At 39.5% G+C, this 17911-nt stretch overlaps 1 protein-coding gene across 10 annotated transcripts in view; it reads left to right on the top strand.

Annotated features, from left to right (window-relative positions):
* NLN (neurolysin) overlaps positions 1-17911 on the top strand; it is a 96166-nt gene that overhangs the window by 8929 nt on the left and 69326 nt on the right. For 2 of the 10 annotated variants that reach the window (XM_078004769.1, XM_078004770.1), the window contains exon 2: positions 15653-16421. The exons of the other annotated variants lie outside the window; for them this stretch is intronic. The gene's annotated coding sequence lies outside the window, so the exon portion shown is untranslated. The remainder of the gene's footprint in view (positions 1-15652; positions 16422-17911) is intronic. 10 annotated transcript variants of the gene reach the window in all.

Raw genomic sequence — 17911 nt, forward strand, 5'->3', positions numbered from 1 at the left:
GCTACATAGATCTGACCACTCTAACACTGAGATTTATATATCTGTACATTATTTTTATTCTCATAGAAATTCTTTTTAAGGTGTCATAGCTTCTCTGCCAAGATACAAAATAGGGAACCACAAATTATATATTTAAAAAAGAAGTAAGTGAATGATACTAGATTCCAACTACCAGTTGGACAGCTCCTGAGGTCTCACAGTCAGCCACTTTTTTATCTTATAAGTGATAGGGTTTGGCTGTGTCCCCACCAAAATCTTACCTTGAATTGTAGTTCCCATATTCCCCGCGTGTCATGGGAGGGACCTGGTGGGAGGTAATTGAATCATGGGGCAGTTATCCCCATGCTGTTCTCATGATACAGTGAGTTCTCACAAAATCTGATGGTTTTATAAGGGGCTTTTTCCTCTTTGCTCAGCACTTCTCCTTCCTGCTGCCATGTGAATAAGGAGGTGTTTGCTTCCCCTTCTGCCATGATTCGAAATTTCATGAGGCCACCCCAGCTATGCTGAACTGTGAATCTATTAAATATCTTTCCTTTTAAGTTACCTAATCTTGGGCATTTCTTCATAGCAGCGTGAGAACAGACTAATATAATAAATACTTATTGAACACCTATTATGTTGTCGAATCTCAATATCACCTTTTCCTAAATTGACAGCATTCCCCTGTCTTGCTTTTTTGCCCTGGTTCTTTGGCTCAATGTCACCATTTATCCAAGTCCAAAGCCGGGGAGCCATTCCTTGCTTTTTTCTCTATTTCCTTTACTTTTTCCACCAACACCAAGTCCTGGATAGTCTTCACATTCTTTCTCCTTTCTTTGTTCCCAGTATCACCACCATAATCCAAATCCTCATCATGAGTCCCAGCATCAATTTTTGCTTCCCACTAATATATTTTCCTGATGAAAATAGAGATCTTTAAGAACTACAAATGTGACATGTCATACTTCAGTTTACAATTTTTTTTAACTCATAAAACAATCAAAACTCTCATATGGTTTAGAAATCCCTGTACAATCTGACCCCTGTGTAGCTCTCCCAGCTTCCCCTCTCACTTAGTGAACTCAACGCTTCAGCCAGAGAGTTTAAGTCCTTATCTCCTGGCCTTAAATTGACATAAGCTGATCCCTTATTTGGCACATTCTTTTCTTTCCCTCCCATTTCCAGAACCTGACTAATACTTATTCATTTATCTTGAGTTATGAAATATACACAAAAATGTAATACATATACGTATATAAATGTGATTAAAAGGATGAAAAATGTGTCCATATATAAAATGTTTCTAGTATGAAAAATGTATCTATATATAAAATGACATTTCTAGTACCTTTGAAGTTCCTCGAGTGCCCCCTCCACCATATCCCTTTCCTCATACCAGAGATAACCACAGTCTTGAATTTTGTAATCACTGTCCTCTTGCTTTTCTTTATAGATGTTACCACAAATGTGTATTTCCCTAAACAACATATGATTTAATTTTGCATAACGAAACCGGTTTCACATGGATGTGGTTCATTTTTACTCTTGTAAGATATTTCATTGTATGACTATTCCAAAAATTTACTGTTTATTTTGTCAATGAATATTTGGGCTTCCATTTTCTTGATATTATAAACAATATTGCTATGAATATTCTTATAATGTCCCTGATACATATGTGTGAGTATGAATTTAAGAGAAAAATTACTAGGTTGTAGGATGTACATTCTCATTTTTACCAAATAATGCCCAATTCTTTTTCCAAAGTGGTTATACTAGTTTACTTCCTTCTCTCCATATAGTATTCATGAATAGCCATTGATCCACTGTCCTTAGCAACTTTTGGTGTTGTCAGGCCTTTTGCCAACCCAATGATTGTAAAATGGCATTACTTGGCTTTTATACGTATTGCTGTGTTACTAATGAGTTTGAACATGTTTTCATGTTTCTTTGCCATTTGTATTTTATGCCTGTTAATGTCTTTTGCCCATTTTCCTATTGAGTTATCTTTTCATACTGAATTTACGTTCTACAATATTTATATATTCTAGATATTGTTCACTTGTTTTCCAATATTCAAAAAATATGACTAGTCATGGTGTCTCACACCTGTAATCTTAACACTTTGGGAGGCTGAGGCAAGAGCATTACTTGAGCCCAGAAGTTTGACACTAACCTGGGCAATACAGGAACACCCTGTATCTATAAAACATTTAAAAAAAAAAATTAGCTGGACATAGTGGCATTCACCTGTGGTCCCAGCTACTCGGAAGGCTGAAGTTGGAGGATTGCTTGAGGCTGGGAGGTCGACGCTTCAGCGAGCCATGATCATGCTGCTGCACTGCAGCCTATGCGACGGAGGGAGACTCTGTCCAGCCTATGCGACAGAGGGAGACTGTCTCCAAAAAAAATGTGTATTTAATCTGTACAAGCCACTGAGCTAAACTCTGGAAACACAGCTATAGATAAGACAGAAACTACTCCCACTCTCATGGGTTTATCCCCTCACTCAAAGGGGGTTAAAAAGTAAACTAATAAATCTCTAAACTTATAAATCTCTAAATAGTAACATCATCTTAGCTTTGTACTTTCTGAGGGTGAAGTTACCAGACCCCTACTAAATTCTTTCCCTCTGAATCCTGTATTAATACTTCCATAGTATAAACGTTATTATTAATGGTGTTTGTCTTCACCACTCGTTGACAAGTTTTCTGAAATCAGCAGCCTATTTTTTTGTTTTTCATTTCTGTACCTCCACTACTTAACATGGTCATTACATAAGGGATGCTAAATAAATATATTCATTGAATGGATGAATGAAAATATGTCATTAGTGATAATAACTGAAAATTCAGTATTCACTATTGATATCTAGGGAGTATAGGCCTACGTTTGGCATTTTGATACAATTACAGGTATAACTTTCAGTAGAAAGTAGATATTTCTTTTTTTTTTTTTTGAGACGGAGGCTCGCTCTGTCGCCCAGGCTGGAGTGCAGTGGCGTGATCTTGGCTCACTGCAAGCTCTGCCTCCCAGATTCACGCCATTGTCCTGCCTCAGCCTCCCGAGTAGCTGGGACTACGGGCGCCTGCCACCATGCCCGGCTAGTTTTTTGTATTTTTAGTACAGACGGGGTTTCACCATGTTGGCCAGGATGGTCTCGATCTCTTGACCTCGTGATCCGCCCGCCTCAGCCTCCCAAAGTGCTGGGATTACAGGTGTGAGCCACTGCGCCTGGCCAAAAGTAGATATTTAAAGCCCTATATGAAGTAGCTGGTTGCAGATTTCTTCATGCAAAAACCCTATGCCTACCCTATGCTGGTAAGCCAGTTTAGATTTAGATGTTTTATACCAAAGTTATTTACAGAAAAAAGTAGACCTAGTTGTATTATCAAAAAATTACAGAGCTGGCTGTGCACAGTGGTTCACTCCTGTAATCCCAGCACTTTGGGAGGCTAAGGTGGGTGGATCACTTTAGCTCAGGAGCCCAAGTCCAGCTTGGGCAACATGGCAAAGCCCCATCTCTACAAAAATTACAAAAATTAGCAGGGCGTGGTAGCATGCACCTGTAGTCCTAGCTAGTTGTAAAGCTGAGGTGGGAAAATTGCTTGAGCCCGGGAGGTCAAGCCTGCACTGAGCCATGTTCATACCACTGCACTCCAGCCTGTTTGTCAGAGCAAGACCCTGTCTCAGAAAAAAAAAAAAAAACACACACACACAGAGTTATGGAGTTGTGTAATATGCGATACAAACTAACTGTCGGGGCTATACTTAACCAGCAAATACACAAGAATGTTGAGTATGTATTACGATATGAGACAGAGGAGAAGCCATGTATTAAAAGGCATATATTAAAAGCCAAGCATGGTGGCTCACACCTGTAATCCCAACACTTTGGGAGGCTGAGACAGGAGGATTCCTTGAGCCCAGGGGTTCAAGACCAGCCTGGGCAACAAAGTGAGACCCCCATCTCTACCAAAAAACAAACAAAAAAATTAGCCAGGCATGCTGGCATGCACCTGTGGTCAGCCTGGGCAACACAGTGAGACCGTGTCTTTAAAAAAGAAAAGAAAAAAAAAAAACAAGGCATGACTTTGATTCCTTGTCATGACTGGGAGCATTCAGACAATCACTTGTTAGGTCTATAGATTAATCCCCTATTAATGAATACCGTGGGAGCAAAGCTCTTCTGAATATGTTGGCCTGGATATGAAAAAATTGAAGGAGGTGCTAATCTCCAAAACACTGGGTCAGAAGCAGCCAAGCTGGAAGAACAGAAGGCAAGCTTCCCATGAGTGGACCTGGTATCAGCTCAGGCACAAAAATAAGACTCTGGACATGGATGACGTGGGAGTTACTTGGGACTGGGGAGTACAGTGTCACTGGGAGGGACATAATCCTTAGAGGAGTAGACATACTTGGTCAGACCAAGAAAGTAATGATATGCAGCTTGCCCTACCTGTTGGATAAAGTACCCCATAGAACCCAAAGAAGCCACGACGGCAAATTCATATCCTGGAATGCATCTCATACCTGCCATAGTAAATCTAGCACTCTGTGCCATAAGTTCTATGCTTTCCTAACTGCACAGAAGTAACTGAAGGGAAGTAAAAACATGAAAAACTTTCTCAGAATGGCAGAAGGGGCCCAAAGATACTCAGTAAGGTGTATAACTGCTCGTCAAAAATGTTTTTAGTGAGCTGAAAAATTGTAAAGTTATAGAAATGGTGTGTAGTGGAATATAGCTGATTGAAACCATGTAAGCAGCTTATATATAAGCTTCAAATCATCATTTACTCATGGCATAAATAATAACTGAATACTATATATAAGAAACGGTGCTAAATATTATGAGGATAGATATATAAAGAAAACTTAGATTCTATTTGCAAGACACTTAGGTTGGTATTATTTGCTCACATTTATACTCCCTTTTTTACCCAAATTAATTTGTGACTGCTTACATAAACAATATATATATGTGTGTGTGTATATATATATGTGTGTGTGTGTGTACATATATATGTATACACATATATATGAAATAATGTAAAGAGCAAAGAATGTCAGGCAAAAAATTCAAAGAAACCTTAGGATCAGTCTAGTTGCTTTAATTGGATCTGGAACTTCACTATGAGATTTTTGGCAGTAAGGGCAAAGGAAAAACATCATTAAGAATTGTCATGAAGAAAGATTTTCCTGGTACTGTTTGTGAGATGAATTTATCATGTGGATCCACTGCATAGGGGAAATTGAGTAATGCAATGAATCATAGCCTCAAGAACACTACTTATGTAGTAAATGCAGAAGTAGACTTCATAGAGCTATTTCTTATTTTGATTATTTGTTAAAAGGCCGGCATGGTGGCTCCCAGCACTTTGGGAGACCGAGGTGGATAGATGGCTTGAGCTTACGAGTTCGAGACCAGCCTGGGCAACACTGCGAATCCCCATCTCTACCAAAAATGCAAAAATTAGCTGGGCGTGGTGGTGTGTGCCTATAGTCCCAGCTACTCGACAGACTGAGGTAGGAGGATCGCTTGAACCTCGGGAGGCAGAGGTGCAGTGAGCCAAGATCGCACCACGGCACTCCAGCCTGGGTGACAGAACTAGACCTTGTCTCACAAAAGAAAAAAAAAAAACAAAAAAAACAAGGCAATACAACGTAGTAAGAGTGATAAGGCACATATTAATAAATAATTAGAATACAAGGCAGAAGGTGATAAGTACCACAGAATGGAGAGATTGTTATGGAAGATCAGGGAAAAGAGATTATTTCCGGGATAAAAAGGAGGGGGAAAGGCCAGGCGTGGTGGCTCATGCCATAATCCCAGCACTCTAGGAGGCTGATGCAGGAGGATTCCATGAGCCCAGGAGTTCAAGACCAGAGACCCTGTTTCTACAAAAAATGTAAAAAGCCAGATGTAGTGGCACACTTCAGTGGTCCAAACTACTCAGGAGGCTGAGGTGAGAGGATCGCTTGAGCCCAGGAGGCAAAGGTTCCAGTGAGCCATGATTGCGCCACTGCACTTCAGCCTAGGCAACAGAGCAAGATCCTGTTTCAAAAAAATAAATAAATAAAATAAAACAAAGAAAAAAGAATACAATATATTGTTAACTATAACCATCATGTAGTACAATAGATCTTTTGAACTTGATTCCTAATTGAAATTTTGTATCCTTTGACCAGCATCTCTCCAACTCCCTCCTTTCACCTGCAATCACCCCAGCTGCTGGTAACCACCATACTTCTTATTTTTAAGACAGAGACTTGCTCTGTTGCCCAGGCAGGAGTGCAGTGATGTGATCTCAGCTCACTGCAACCTCTGCCTCCCGGGTTCAAGTGATTCTCCTGCCTCAGCCTCCTGAGTAGCTGGGATCACAGGTGCCTGCCAACACGCCTGGCTAATTCTTGTATTTTTAGTAGAGATGGGGTTTCACCTTGCTGACCAGGTTGGTGTCGAACTCCTGACCTCAGATGATCTGCCCACCTCTTCTTCCTAAAGTGCTGGGATTACAGACATGAGCCACCACACCTGACCAATTCTATTTTCTATAGTACTTGAGATATAGTAATGAGATCAACTTTTTTACATTTCACATATGAGTGAGATCATGCAGTATGTGTCTTTCTGTTGCAGCTTATTTCAGTTAACACTGTCTACCAGGTCCATCCATGTTGTCACAAATGACAGAATTTCCTATTTTATGACTGAATAATATTTCATTGTGTACGTATACCACATTTTCTATATCCGTTTGTCGGCTGATGGACACTTAAGTTGATTCTATATCTTGTCTATTGTGAATAATATATAGCAAGCACGAGAGTGCAGATATCTCTTCCATACTGATCTCATTTTTTAAAGGTATATTCCCAGTAGTGGGATTGTTGGATTATGTAGTAGTTCTATGTTTAGTATTTTGAGAAACCTCCATACTGTTTTCCATAATGGCTGTGTGAATTCATAATTCTAACAACAGTGTGTGAAGGTTCCCTTTTCTCCACCAAAGACTTGCTATCTTTGGTCTTTTCCATAATAGCTATTTTAACAGGTGTGAGATGATGTCTCATTGTGGTTTTTTTACATTTCCCTAATGTTGATGTTGAGCATTTTTTTCATATACCTGTTTGCCATTTATATGTTATCTTTTGAGAAATGTCAATTTGAATCCTTTGCCCATTTTTTAATGGGGCTGTTTTCTTGCTATTGAGTTTATTGAGTTATTTATATTTTGGATTTTAACCCCTTATGAGATGTATAGTTTGCAAATATTTTCTCCCATTCTATAGGTTGTCTCTTCATTCTGTTTATTGTTTCCTTTACTGTGCTTATTAGTTTGATGTAATCCCATTTGTCTACTTTTGCTTTTGTTGACTGTGCTTTTGGGGTCATATCCAAAAAATCATTGCCCACACTGATGTTATGGAGCTTTTCCCATATATTTTCTTAGTTCATTTTCTGTTGCTGTAATTAAATGCCTGAGGCTAGGTAATTTATAAAGAAAAGAAATTTATTACTTACAGTTCTGGAAGCTGGGAAGTGCAAGGTGGAGGGGCTGCATCTGGTGAGGGCCTTCTCAGTGTGTCATAGCATGGTGGAGGACATCACATGGTGAGTGGGGCACACCAAAAACCAAACTGGCTCCTATGACAGATCCACTCTTCTGATAACTAACCCACTCCTGTTAATCCCTGTTAATTCACCTGCTAATTCATAAATGGATTAATCCACTCATGAAGGCAAAGCCCTCACAACCCAGTCATCTCTTAACAGCTCCACCTCTTAATACTGTTACCCTGAGGATTCAGTTTCAACATGAGTTTCAAAGGGGACAAGCATTCAAACCATAACAGTTTTCTGCTAGTAGTTTCACAGTTGAGGATCTTACATTTATGTCTTTAATCCATTTTCAGTTGATTTTTATATATGGGATGACATGAGGGTTTAATTTCATTCAACTGCATGTGGATCTCCAGTTTTCCCAACACCATTCAGTGAAGAGACTGTCTTTTCTTCATTGTGTGTTCCTGGCATCTTCGTCAAAAATCGGTTGGCCATAAATGCGTGGGTTTATTTCTGGGCTTTCTAGGCTGTTCCATCAGCTATGTGCCTGTTTTTATACCAGTACCATGCTGTTTGGTTACTATAGCTTCTTTGTTATATATATATGTAATTCTTTTTTTTTTTTTTTTTTTCTGAAAAGGAGTCTTGCTCTGTTGCCTAGGCTGGTGTGCAGTGACGCAATCTCAGCTCACTGCAACCTCTGCCTCCCTGGTTCAAGCGATTCTCCTGCTTCAGGCACCTGAGTAAGTAACTGGGATTACAGATGTGCACCAGCACACCCAGCTTATTTTGTATTTTTAGTACAGGGTTTCACCAGTTGGCCAGGGTGGTCTCAAACTCCTGACCTCAAGTGATCCACCCACCTTGGCCTTCCAAAATGCTGGGATTGCAGGTGTGAGCCACCATGTCAGACCTTTGTAATATATTTTGAAGTCAGGTAGTATGATAACTCCAACTTTATTCTTTTTGCTCAAAATTGCTTTGGTTATTTGGAGCCTTTTGTGGTTTCATACAAGTTTTGAGATTGGTTTTCTATTTCTGTGAAGAATGTCATTGGTATTTTGATAGGGATTGCATTCAATCTGTAGATCACTTTGTGAAATTTTTTTTCAAAAACATAATCATAATACCATTGTCACACATAAAAATAATAAACACTTATTTTTGACTGAACCAGTCTTAAAAAGAAGCAAACCAACTATTAGCCAGGCGTTGGATGAGGATCTAGGCATCATCATTCACACCACAAAATTTGTATGTGTAAATGACACACACACGCAAGCGTAAGTATTAAATAATGTACTGAAAGAAGAGAGTCTCTCTCCTGAGTAATTTACTGAGGACTTCAATTGTGAAAAGTATGCCCTAAATACCAATTAAGTGTGCCAAAAGCAATTTATTCATGTTTCTAGAGAAAAATAAAAGGGGAATATCTGAATTGTGGTTTTCCATGTATGTGGATAGTCCCTTTAGTAATGAATCAAGGAACACTTTATTTCATTTGTGAAGCAGCTTTTGATTGTATATGCTCTGTGGTCTCAGGTGGCTTTTCGTAAGCCAGGGATAGGATTTAATAAAAGAAATCTCTTTAAGTTCATGTATAATCAATTTATTTAGAACCTGTAATCATTAAGCTAGCTGTGTCATATACAAAATTAGAAGAAAATTAATTATCTTTTGTTACTTATTTTTTAGAACCCTAGATTTTTGTTCAACTTTGTAATACAAACCTTTTCTAAAAGCTCTATTTGTCAGTGGCAGAAATATTACAAATATTTCTAGCATTGTACAGTTTTTCATATGCCCTTAAGTCGTTTCTAACATTTTAAAATTTTTATACATATCTCTTAAAAAAGAAAATTTTGAAGAGTTCCTTTTCATTTATTTACAATGAAATTTGGAAACAAGAACTTACTACATTACAAAATCTAGAATAAAATTACCTTTTTAAAAAAAATGGATCATGAACATTTTGTAAAAAGAGTTGAAAATAAATCATTGTTCATTCCTATGGGAGCCTTTGTGTAACCATTTCTACTTTTAAGTCTTACTGCTAGAGGAAGTTGTACACATTAAGGATGTATGTGGCACTGTTTCCAAAATAAATTGTTTATTTATACTAAGTAAGACCAAGATTAGACCACTGAAGTTGTGTTGGTCATTCTAGTCCTCAAATTTAAATGCAGTTTTTGTCAATACAAAAAAGAGACTGTACAATGAAGGAAAACTCATAATGCTTTTGACTTTACCAGCTGCTAGAGGCTACTCAGAATAAAGGTCAGAATATCTCCGTATTTAGGGTAATTCTTCTCTATACTCAAAATTCTTGTAGCTGAGTTCATGGTGTACATTTTTCGTGAATGGTTGTTTATAGGAAGTTTATATATTATCTTGGCAAGATAACTTTGAAAACCCACTGTTTTCCTAGCATTTTTCTATTGCTGCTAAACAATTTCTGCCCAATCTAAAAAATTGCCTTCCTATACCAGCAGGTGGAGGCAAGAGCAGTCAAATCATAGCACTTTGCTTTTCAAGTGTACTGGCATGTATTGTAGATTCTCTATCCATGACTCAAAGCCTCTTTATGACATGTCTCTCACATAATTACTTTTCTTCAACAACTCTGTTGTTGTTTGAGCATCTTCTTTTGATGGCTTTATCATTTGCTTTATTTACTTGGTGTCTGGGACTGAACTTAGTGGTCATTTTAGGACAGACTAATTTAGATTTTCGTCACATTTCTATACTCATTGATTGAACAGTTAAAACATACATGTTATGTGCTGAACACATTCTTCCACATTTGCCAAGAAATACAAAAATGACTAAGACATGGACCACATTTCCAGAGAGCTTACATTCTAGTAGAATTACAAGGAAAAATGTCTTCAATTCCTCTCCTGACTTGGGGAAGCAGATCAGTCAGCCTTGCTGGTATTGCTATGGCTAGCACTGGGGAGTGACAAAGCTCTGTATTCACATGGATTTTAATTCCATCAACAAATATTTACTAAGCACCAGGGACTACATAGGGGATTAATTTATAAACATAGGCTTTTTGTCTTACAGATAAAAAAGGCCAAAACAATCTTCAAAAGAAGTATCATTTATTTTTAAACTTTTTAATACAGACTATATAGAACAAATAACTAACCGACATATAGATCCTGATGCATTGAACTTAAGGAACTTTCAGTTAGAAGTAACTGTGCGTAACATTTTCTGGAATATACTTAGAAAACTTTCCACAAATCCTGGTTGAAATAAAATAAAAGTATGATACTCTAGATCAATTCCATTAGCTGTTTATTAATAGCCAATAATGATAAAAAAATACTTTATACAAACAGTATGAAAGAGGAGAACTGAATTCTAAGGTTATGTCTGTATGTGCAGAATGAGAGATGGAGAAGAAACTCATAGTTATGGAAAACAGAAAAGAATGGCCCCAGAATTTCTTGCAAGACTTAACAGCCACCAATATTCAGGACTGTCTTTAAGCCCCAACCTGTCCGTCATCTTAATACATTGTGCATCACAAATTTCCAACCCAATTAAAGCATTTCTGTTTCCTTCATTGGTTTATTTATGAAAGTCACTAAAAAGACACACAGTCTGATCTAACCTATTTTAGCCTTACCTCCCATGCCTCCACACCCCATTAAACCCATGTACCCACCTTACTTCATAGAGCTATCTTGAAAGACTCAGCCAGTTTAGAAGTTACATCCTTATTGAAGTCTTTCCTAGATTCCCCAAGGCAGAGTCGCACGCACTGTCCTCTTCATTCTCCATTGCTTTATTTATATAGAATTTGTTACCTGATATTCTTTTATTTCATTATTATTTTTAGAGACAGGGTCTTACTCTGTTACCCAGGCTGGAGTGTAGTGGCACAAAAGTGGCTCACTGTAGCCTTGACTTCCTGGGATCAAGTGAGCCTCCCAAGTAGCTGGGACTATAGATGAGATCTCACCATGTTTCCCGGGCTTGTCTTGAACTTCTGGGCTCAAGTGATTCTTTCTCTTTGGCTTCCCAAAGTGCTGGGATTACAGGCATGAGCCACCACACCCAGCCTGCTACCTGATATTCTAATGTCTCTTTCTGTATTTCTTCCTCACAAGTCTGTAAGCTACTGAAAGGTAATAACTTTGTCTTATTCATCTTTGTAACCTCAGTAAATATTTGCTGAAGGAATCACTGAATCAACTATTTCTTGGGAAGTCCTTTTATAATAAGCCTCTCTCTCCCCCTGCCTTTTTTTTGGTGATGTCTGAATTATATTCATAATTCCAGATGATAGATGATAGTAACAAGTCAGTAAATCCTATCAATAGGGAATAAAGAACCAGCATTTATTGCATGGAGTGCTTTCTTAGGATACCTCAGCTGAGGCTGGGCACATTGGCTCATGCCTGTAATCCCAGCACTTTGGGAGGCCAAGGCAGGTGGATCACCTGAGGTCAGGAGTTCAAGACCAGCCTGGCCAACATGATGAAACCTTGTCTCTACTAAAAATACAAAAATTTTTATTCCATCTACTCAGGGGGCCAAGGCGGGAGAATCAGTTGAACCTGGGAGGCAGAGGTTACAGTGAGCCAAAATCATGCCATTGCACTCCTGTCTGGGTGAGAGAGCAAGACTTCGTCTCAAAAAAAAAAAAAAAAGAAAGAAAAGAATGCCTCAGTTGAACCTTGAACCTTATCAATAAAAGATGTAGATTGTTTGAGTACTTTAAGGAAGAATTTTTCCTTAAGTACTTTTCCTGGGAGTACACTGTTTCCAAATGGTTTAATTGATTACCTATGAACAGTTCATTAAAGGGCTCTGGAAAAAAATGAGACCTGGGTGCAGAGGGCAGCCATCGAGGTCATCCAGGTTTGAGTGGTTTTACTCTTTGAGAACAGGTGACCGAAAAGCTGCCCAAGTCTGTGTGACCTGTTTTTCAGAGCTGGATAAAAGCTAAAGTGGGGCACTCCTCCACAGCCCCTGCAGCAGTCTCTCAGGGCGTGGTATAGACAACAAGTCAGACATGTGAGATAAATATTTATGCTTTAATGCACTTATTCTCTCCCCATTAAAAGCAAAGTACAAAATCAGAGAAGTGCAATTGGTGAAAAATTTGATGATTTCCTTTTCTGGGATGGGAGTTGCAACATCAGTATAGGATAATAAAGAATAAGGGCCCTCGGATACTTTTCAGTTTATAAATAAAACTACAAAGGAGTATGGGCTCTGGAGTCAGGCTTGGGTTTGAATCCCAGCTGCACAAATGCTATGTGACCTTGAACAAGCTACTTTACTTCTCTGTACCCAGTAAATTGGATTGCTGATATCTTCCTCTGGGCTTATTGGGAGGATTAAATAAGAACATGCATGTAAACTCTTGGTAAAGGCCTGAGGAGAGCTTAACAGAGGGAGATGTGAAAGTAGTTCATTATGTCTGTAGCTTAGATACAAGAGCAAAAGGATGGCACTGACAAAGCCAACATGGTAGTTAGGGCAGATTCAGAAGTAGGTAGCTTGAACTTGATCCTGAAGTCACTGGGGAACCATGCCATTGAAAGGGAGTGTCATGATCAGATTTACATTTTAGGATGATTACTCTGCAGGCAATCTGCAGAATAGTTTAGAAGGCATCCAGGAAGAACCTCCTGGGTTTCTGATTCGGACAACTGAGTATATACTGGTGATCATCCCTGAGATAAGGAATAAAAGAGGAGGACAGATTTGGTTCTGGGGGCAAGGAAGATGAGCAATTTAATTTTAGACATACTGTATTTAAGATGACCATTGACATCCAAGTGGAGCTACCCAGCAGGCAGTTGGTCATATGGGTCTAGAATTCAGGAGATTTGTGCTGGAGGTACAGATCTATAATTCTTTAGCTATAGGTGACATGTGTAGCCATACAAATGGAACAGGCATGGTGTGCAAGATGTAAAGAAAAGAAAAGAGGCCATAGAACTGAATCCTGAAGAGCTCTAAGGAATCCTGAGAAGGGGCTAAAAAACAAAAACAAAACTTAAAAAAAGACAGCTGATGATAAAAATCATGAGGGAACAGCCAGTGACATCAAATGAAAAGAGGAATCATTATCACAAAAGCCCAAGAAGGGTGGTGGCACATGCCTGTAATCCTAGCTACTTGGGAGGCTGAGGCAGGAGAATTGTTTGAACCTAGGAGGTGGAGGTTGCAGTGAGCCAAGATCCCGCCACTGCACTCCAGCCTGGGCAACAGAGCAAGACTCTGTCTCAAAAACAAAAACAAAGTACAGCAGTCATCCAGGTCTGAGGGTGGAGCTGTGGGAGAGGTCTGTTAGAGTGAGAAAATAGAGGGATTAAAGGACTGGAGTTCTAAGGGAGATGGAAAACTAAGAACCATGGGGGTAGATAAATGGAAGCTGAAAAGATAGAAGGTTGTGATTGCAGTGGAATAGCTGACTTTATGATTTCCAAGGAGCATCTTCAAATGGTGGTAAGAAGAATAAACACAAAGGTTCTTGGAGTGAAATAGATTAAGGAAGTGACGTTGGCTGGGCACGGTGGCTCATGCCTGTAATTGCAGCACTTTGGGAGACCAAGGTGGGAGAATTGTTGACCCCAGGAATTTGAGACCAGCCTGGGCAACATAGCGAAACCCCATCTCTACAAAAATTAAATTAGCCAGGCATGATGGTGCATGCGTGTAGTCCCAGCTATTAGGGAAATGGGAGGATCAAGTGCTTAAGCCCAGGAAGTTGAGGCCGCAGTGAGTTATAATCACACCACTGCACTCCAGCCTCAGCAACAGAATGAGACCCTGTCCCAAAAAGAAAAGAGAGAGAAAAAGAAAAGAAACTGAAGTTAAGGGAGTGGTAAGCCTTGTCCACCCACCCTTAGAGTCTCCCTGGGATGATTATAAAACTTTAGACAGGGACTGATAATGGTTTGACTGTGTCCCTACCCAAATCTCATCTTGAATTATAGCTCCCATAATCCTCATGTGTCATGGGAGGAACCCAATGGGAGGTAATCGAATCTGGGGGTGGATTTTTCCTGTGCTGTTCTTGTGATAGTGAATAAGTCTCATGAGATCTGATGGTTTCATAAAAGGCAGCTCCCTGCACACGCTCTCTTGCCTGCCACCGTGTAAGATGTGACTTTGCTCCTCCTTCACCTTCTGCTATGATTGTGAGGCCTCCCCAGGCATGTGAAACTGTGAGTCCATTATACCTCTTTTTCCTTATACATTATCCAGTCTTGGGTATTTCTTCATAGCAGTATAAAAATAGACTAATACAGGGACTGTGGAGCTAATTCTTTGGTGAATGTGAGAAAATGGCAAAGAGTTTAGTTGATGATAGCAACAAAGAGAGTTAATAAGGGATGTAGCAGGAAGCCAGTAGCCTCAGAGGATTAGAATTACAGTGCAGTAATGATTTGGACACCCTTTTGAGGATCAAGGAGAGGCTTACCCTGTGTCAAGGCCTCCTAGTGTGAGGAACTTGAGAGAATGTGAGTGCACTGCATGGGAGAGGCAGTGCATTCACCAGGAATCCAGGTTACAGTTAAGACAAAGGGGAAAAGCCAGTGCCCTGTGACAAGGTTGAGGATGTAGGGCGAGGGGTGAGTGTCGGAGAAAGAGACTGGCATGATGGGAGAGCTTCACCAACTGGTGATGCCGATCCTTTGGGACAGTGGCAGAATGTATGCTGTGAAAGGACACAGAGCAGAGAGAAAGCAGTAAGTTCACAAAGATTTGCTGTGTTGAAGGTCTTGTATCAGAAACCTTTAGGTAAACTTTTATGACTTCTATCTTAGTAAGCTCAGTCAGTGAATAAGATTAATTCTCACTTGTAAAATAATAAGGACATGAAATTTAAATAGTCTTATGGAAAAACCATTTTTATATTCTGATCATATTATCAATACCCTTGGCCCTGCTCCCTATGGAAAGAACTGAAAGTCTTTTCTGCCAGACTATGCTCTTGAAAGTAGCGCTTACTCCTTATTTCTCCACGTTGTGAGAATTAGATGAGTGTTTTAACACTCCCTGCACACATGAGCTACTCAGTAAATGAGTTCTCCCTTCCTCTGTTTCTCTGTCCTTTCTTCCTTCCAGAGAAGACACCTAGAACATGGTTTGCGAGTGGAAAGGAGAAAGGGTACCCGAGGAAGGGCACAGGCAGGGCTGCTTGGCATACACGTGCTGTCACGTGGAATCTCAGGAATGAGATCGTCCAGTCGGTGCTGTCCATTCGAACTTTCTGCAGTGGTGAAAACATTATCTGTGCTGTCCAGTGTGGTACCCACTTACTACAAGTGGCTATTGGATATTTAAAATGTGCCTGGTACAACTGAGAAACTGAATTTTTTATTTTATTTACTCATAATTCATTTAAATGACTACATGTGCCTGCTGTGTTGGACTGCACAGGTCTGGTGGATAATGTGCTGCTTGGCTGAAGGCTTCAAGAAAGAAATGGACTAAATACCTGAAGAAATAGATAAGTTGGCCAGGAGCATTGGCTCATGCCTGTAATTTCAGCACTTTGGGAGCCAAAGCGGGTGGATTGCTTGAGCCCAGGAGTTGCTCACTATGGGCAACATAGCAAGACTCCATCTCTATTAAAAATTTAAAAATTAGCTGGGTGTGGTGGCACACGCCTGTAGTACCAGTTACTTGGAAGGCTGAAGAAGGAGGATTGCTTGAGTCCAGGAGGTCTAGTTTACAGTGAGCTATGACTGCACCACTACTCTCCAGCCTGGGCAACAGAGTGAGACCTTGTCTTTTAAAAAAGTAAAGCGAAAGAGAGAGAGAAATACAGAAAAAAAAGAGAAACAAGGAAAGAAGAAAGAAAAGAAGGAAGGAGAAAGAAAAAGAGAAACAGGTAAGCCTCAGTGAGGTATGTAGCTGGGCTTTGGCATTGCAGAAATCAGAAATAAAGGAGTCCTATATGCTCTGATGAAAGGACCCTGGACTTGAGCTATGGCCTGAGAAGTTGTGAGGAGAGGGGTGATTTAGTCAAAACAGTGGCTAGAAAGACAACTTTGTGAATAGTAGAAATCAGGGTTAGAGTGTTTCTGATGTAATAGCTACACAAGAGAAATAATTAAACTTATACAGGAATTCCAGTCTTGAGGGGGGATTGATTTAATGCAGACCTCAAGAGCAGTTTGTAGAGAAACATTAGTTGCAAAGCAAATACTAGGAATATTTGCCAAGTGTTTCAAAGAATTGGCACAAATTTCTGGAAATGTCCTGCCAACCATGTAGTACAACACAGTGACATGGTGACAGGGAAAGGGATGGAAAAAATGTAAATTGGTAGGAGGTAGAAGTTGTAAAATGTTACATAATATAGTTTCACCATAGCCCTGGCTCTAATAAAACGTGTTTCCCTGTGTGAATGTTTACTTGTGATGATTAGGGAAGATGGTGTTGCTTTAATGTTTTTGCCATATTTGTCCCATCTTGTTTCAAGTGTATAATGAACAGCTGTCTGCTCATCAGTGTGCAGTGCATTGGGGTGGGAGTTTGTGATGAAAGAAATGTACAATGGCCATTGTGCTTGAGAAAGTCCTAGTTTCATTTAGAATATAAAACAAACTAATTGAATAGGTGATGACAGTAATTTAAATGTCTAAAATGAATGGCACAGATGAAAGGTGGTACAAGCTCAGATCTGGGTGAACTGGAATGGTGAAAGCCTTGATGAGAGGAAGTAGAGGACTTCAAACTATGCTTCAAAAGAAAATGAACCCCATAAATCAACATTTCTGAAAGTACATTCCATAAAATATTTTACAAAAGTCTCAAGGCAATAATTAACTCAGAATAACTATGGCATACTCATTTGTCCAAATGAAATTCTGTAACCTGATGATCTCTGTCAAAATTTATCCAGCTTTCTTCCTTTGCCTAAACACTATTATTATTATTATATTATTTTGGACACAGGAGATTACAGTGCTAGCAAATGCACCTTCCTGTCAATTCTAGTATGGTATTCTGTATTATTTCTTGGTTAGAAATTTCACAGGGTTAGCCTGTTGCAGTGACTCATGCTTGTCATCCCAACACTTTGGGAAGCTGAGGTGGAAGGATCGCTTGAGCTTAGGAGTTCAAGACCAGCCTGGGCAACATGGCAAAACCACATCTCTACAAAAAGTACAAAAAATTAGCTAGGTGTCATGCATACCTATAGTCCCAGCTACTTGGAAGGCTCAGGTAAGAGGATCACCTGACCCTGGAAGGTTGAGGCTACAGTGAGCCACGATCACATCACCTGGACTCTCGCCTGGGTGAGAGAGTGAGACCCTGTTTCAAAAAAAAAAAAAATTCACAAAGGTCATGTTTTGAAAAGTGCTTTGAAAACAG

The sequence above is a fragment of the Macaca mulatta genome, chromosome 6, assembly GCF_049350105.2.
Source record: "Macaca mulatta isolate MMU2019108-1 chromosome 6, T2T-MMU8v2.0, whole genome shotgun sequence".
NCBI classification, from domain to species: Eukaryota; Metazoa; Chordata; class Mammalia; order Primates; family Cercopithecidae; genus Macaca; species Macaca mulatta.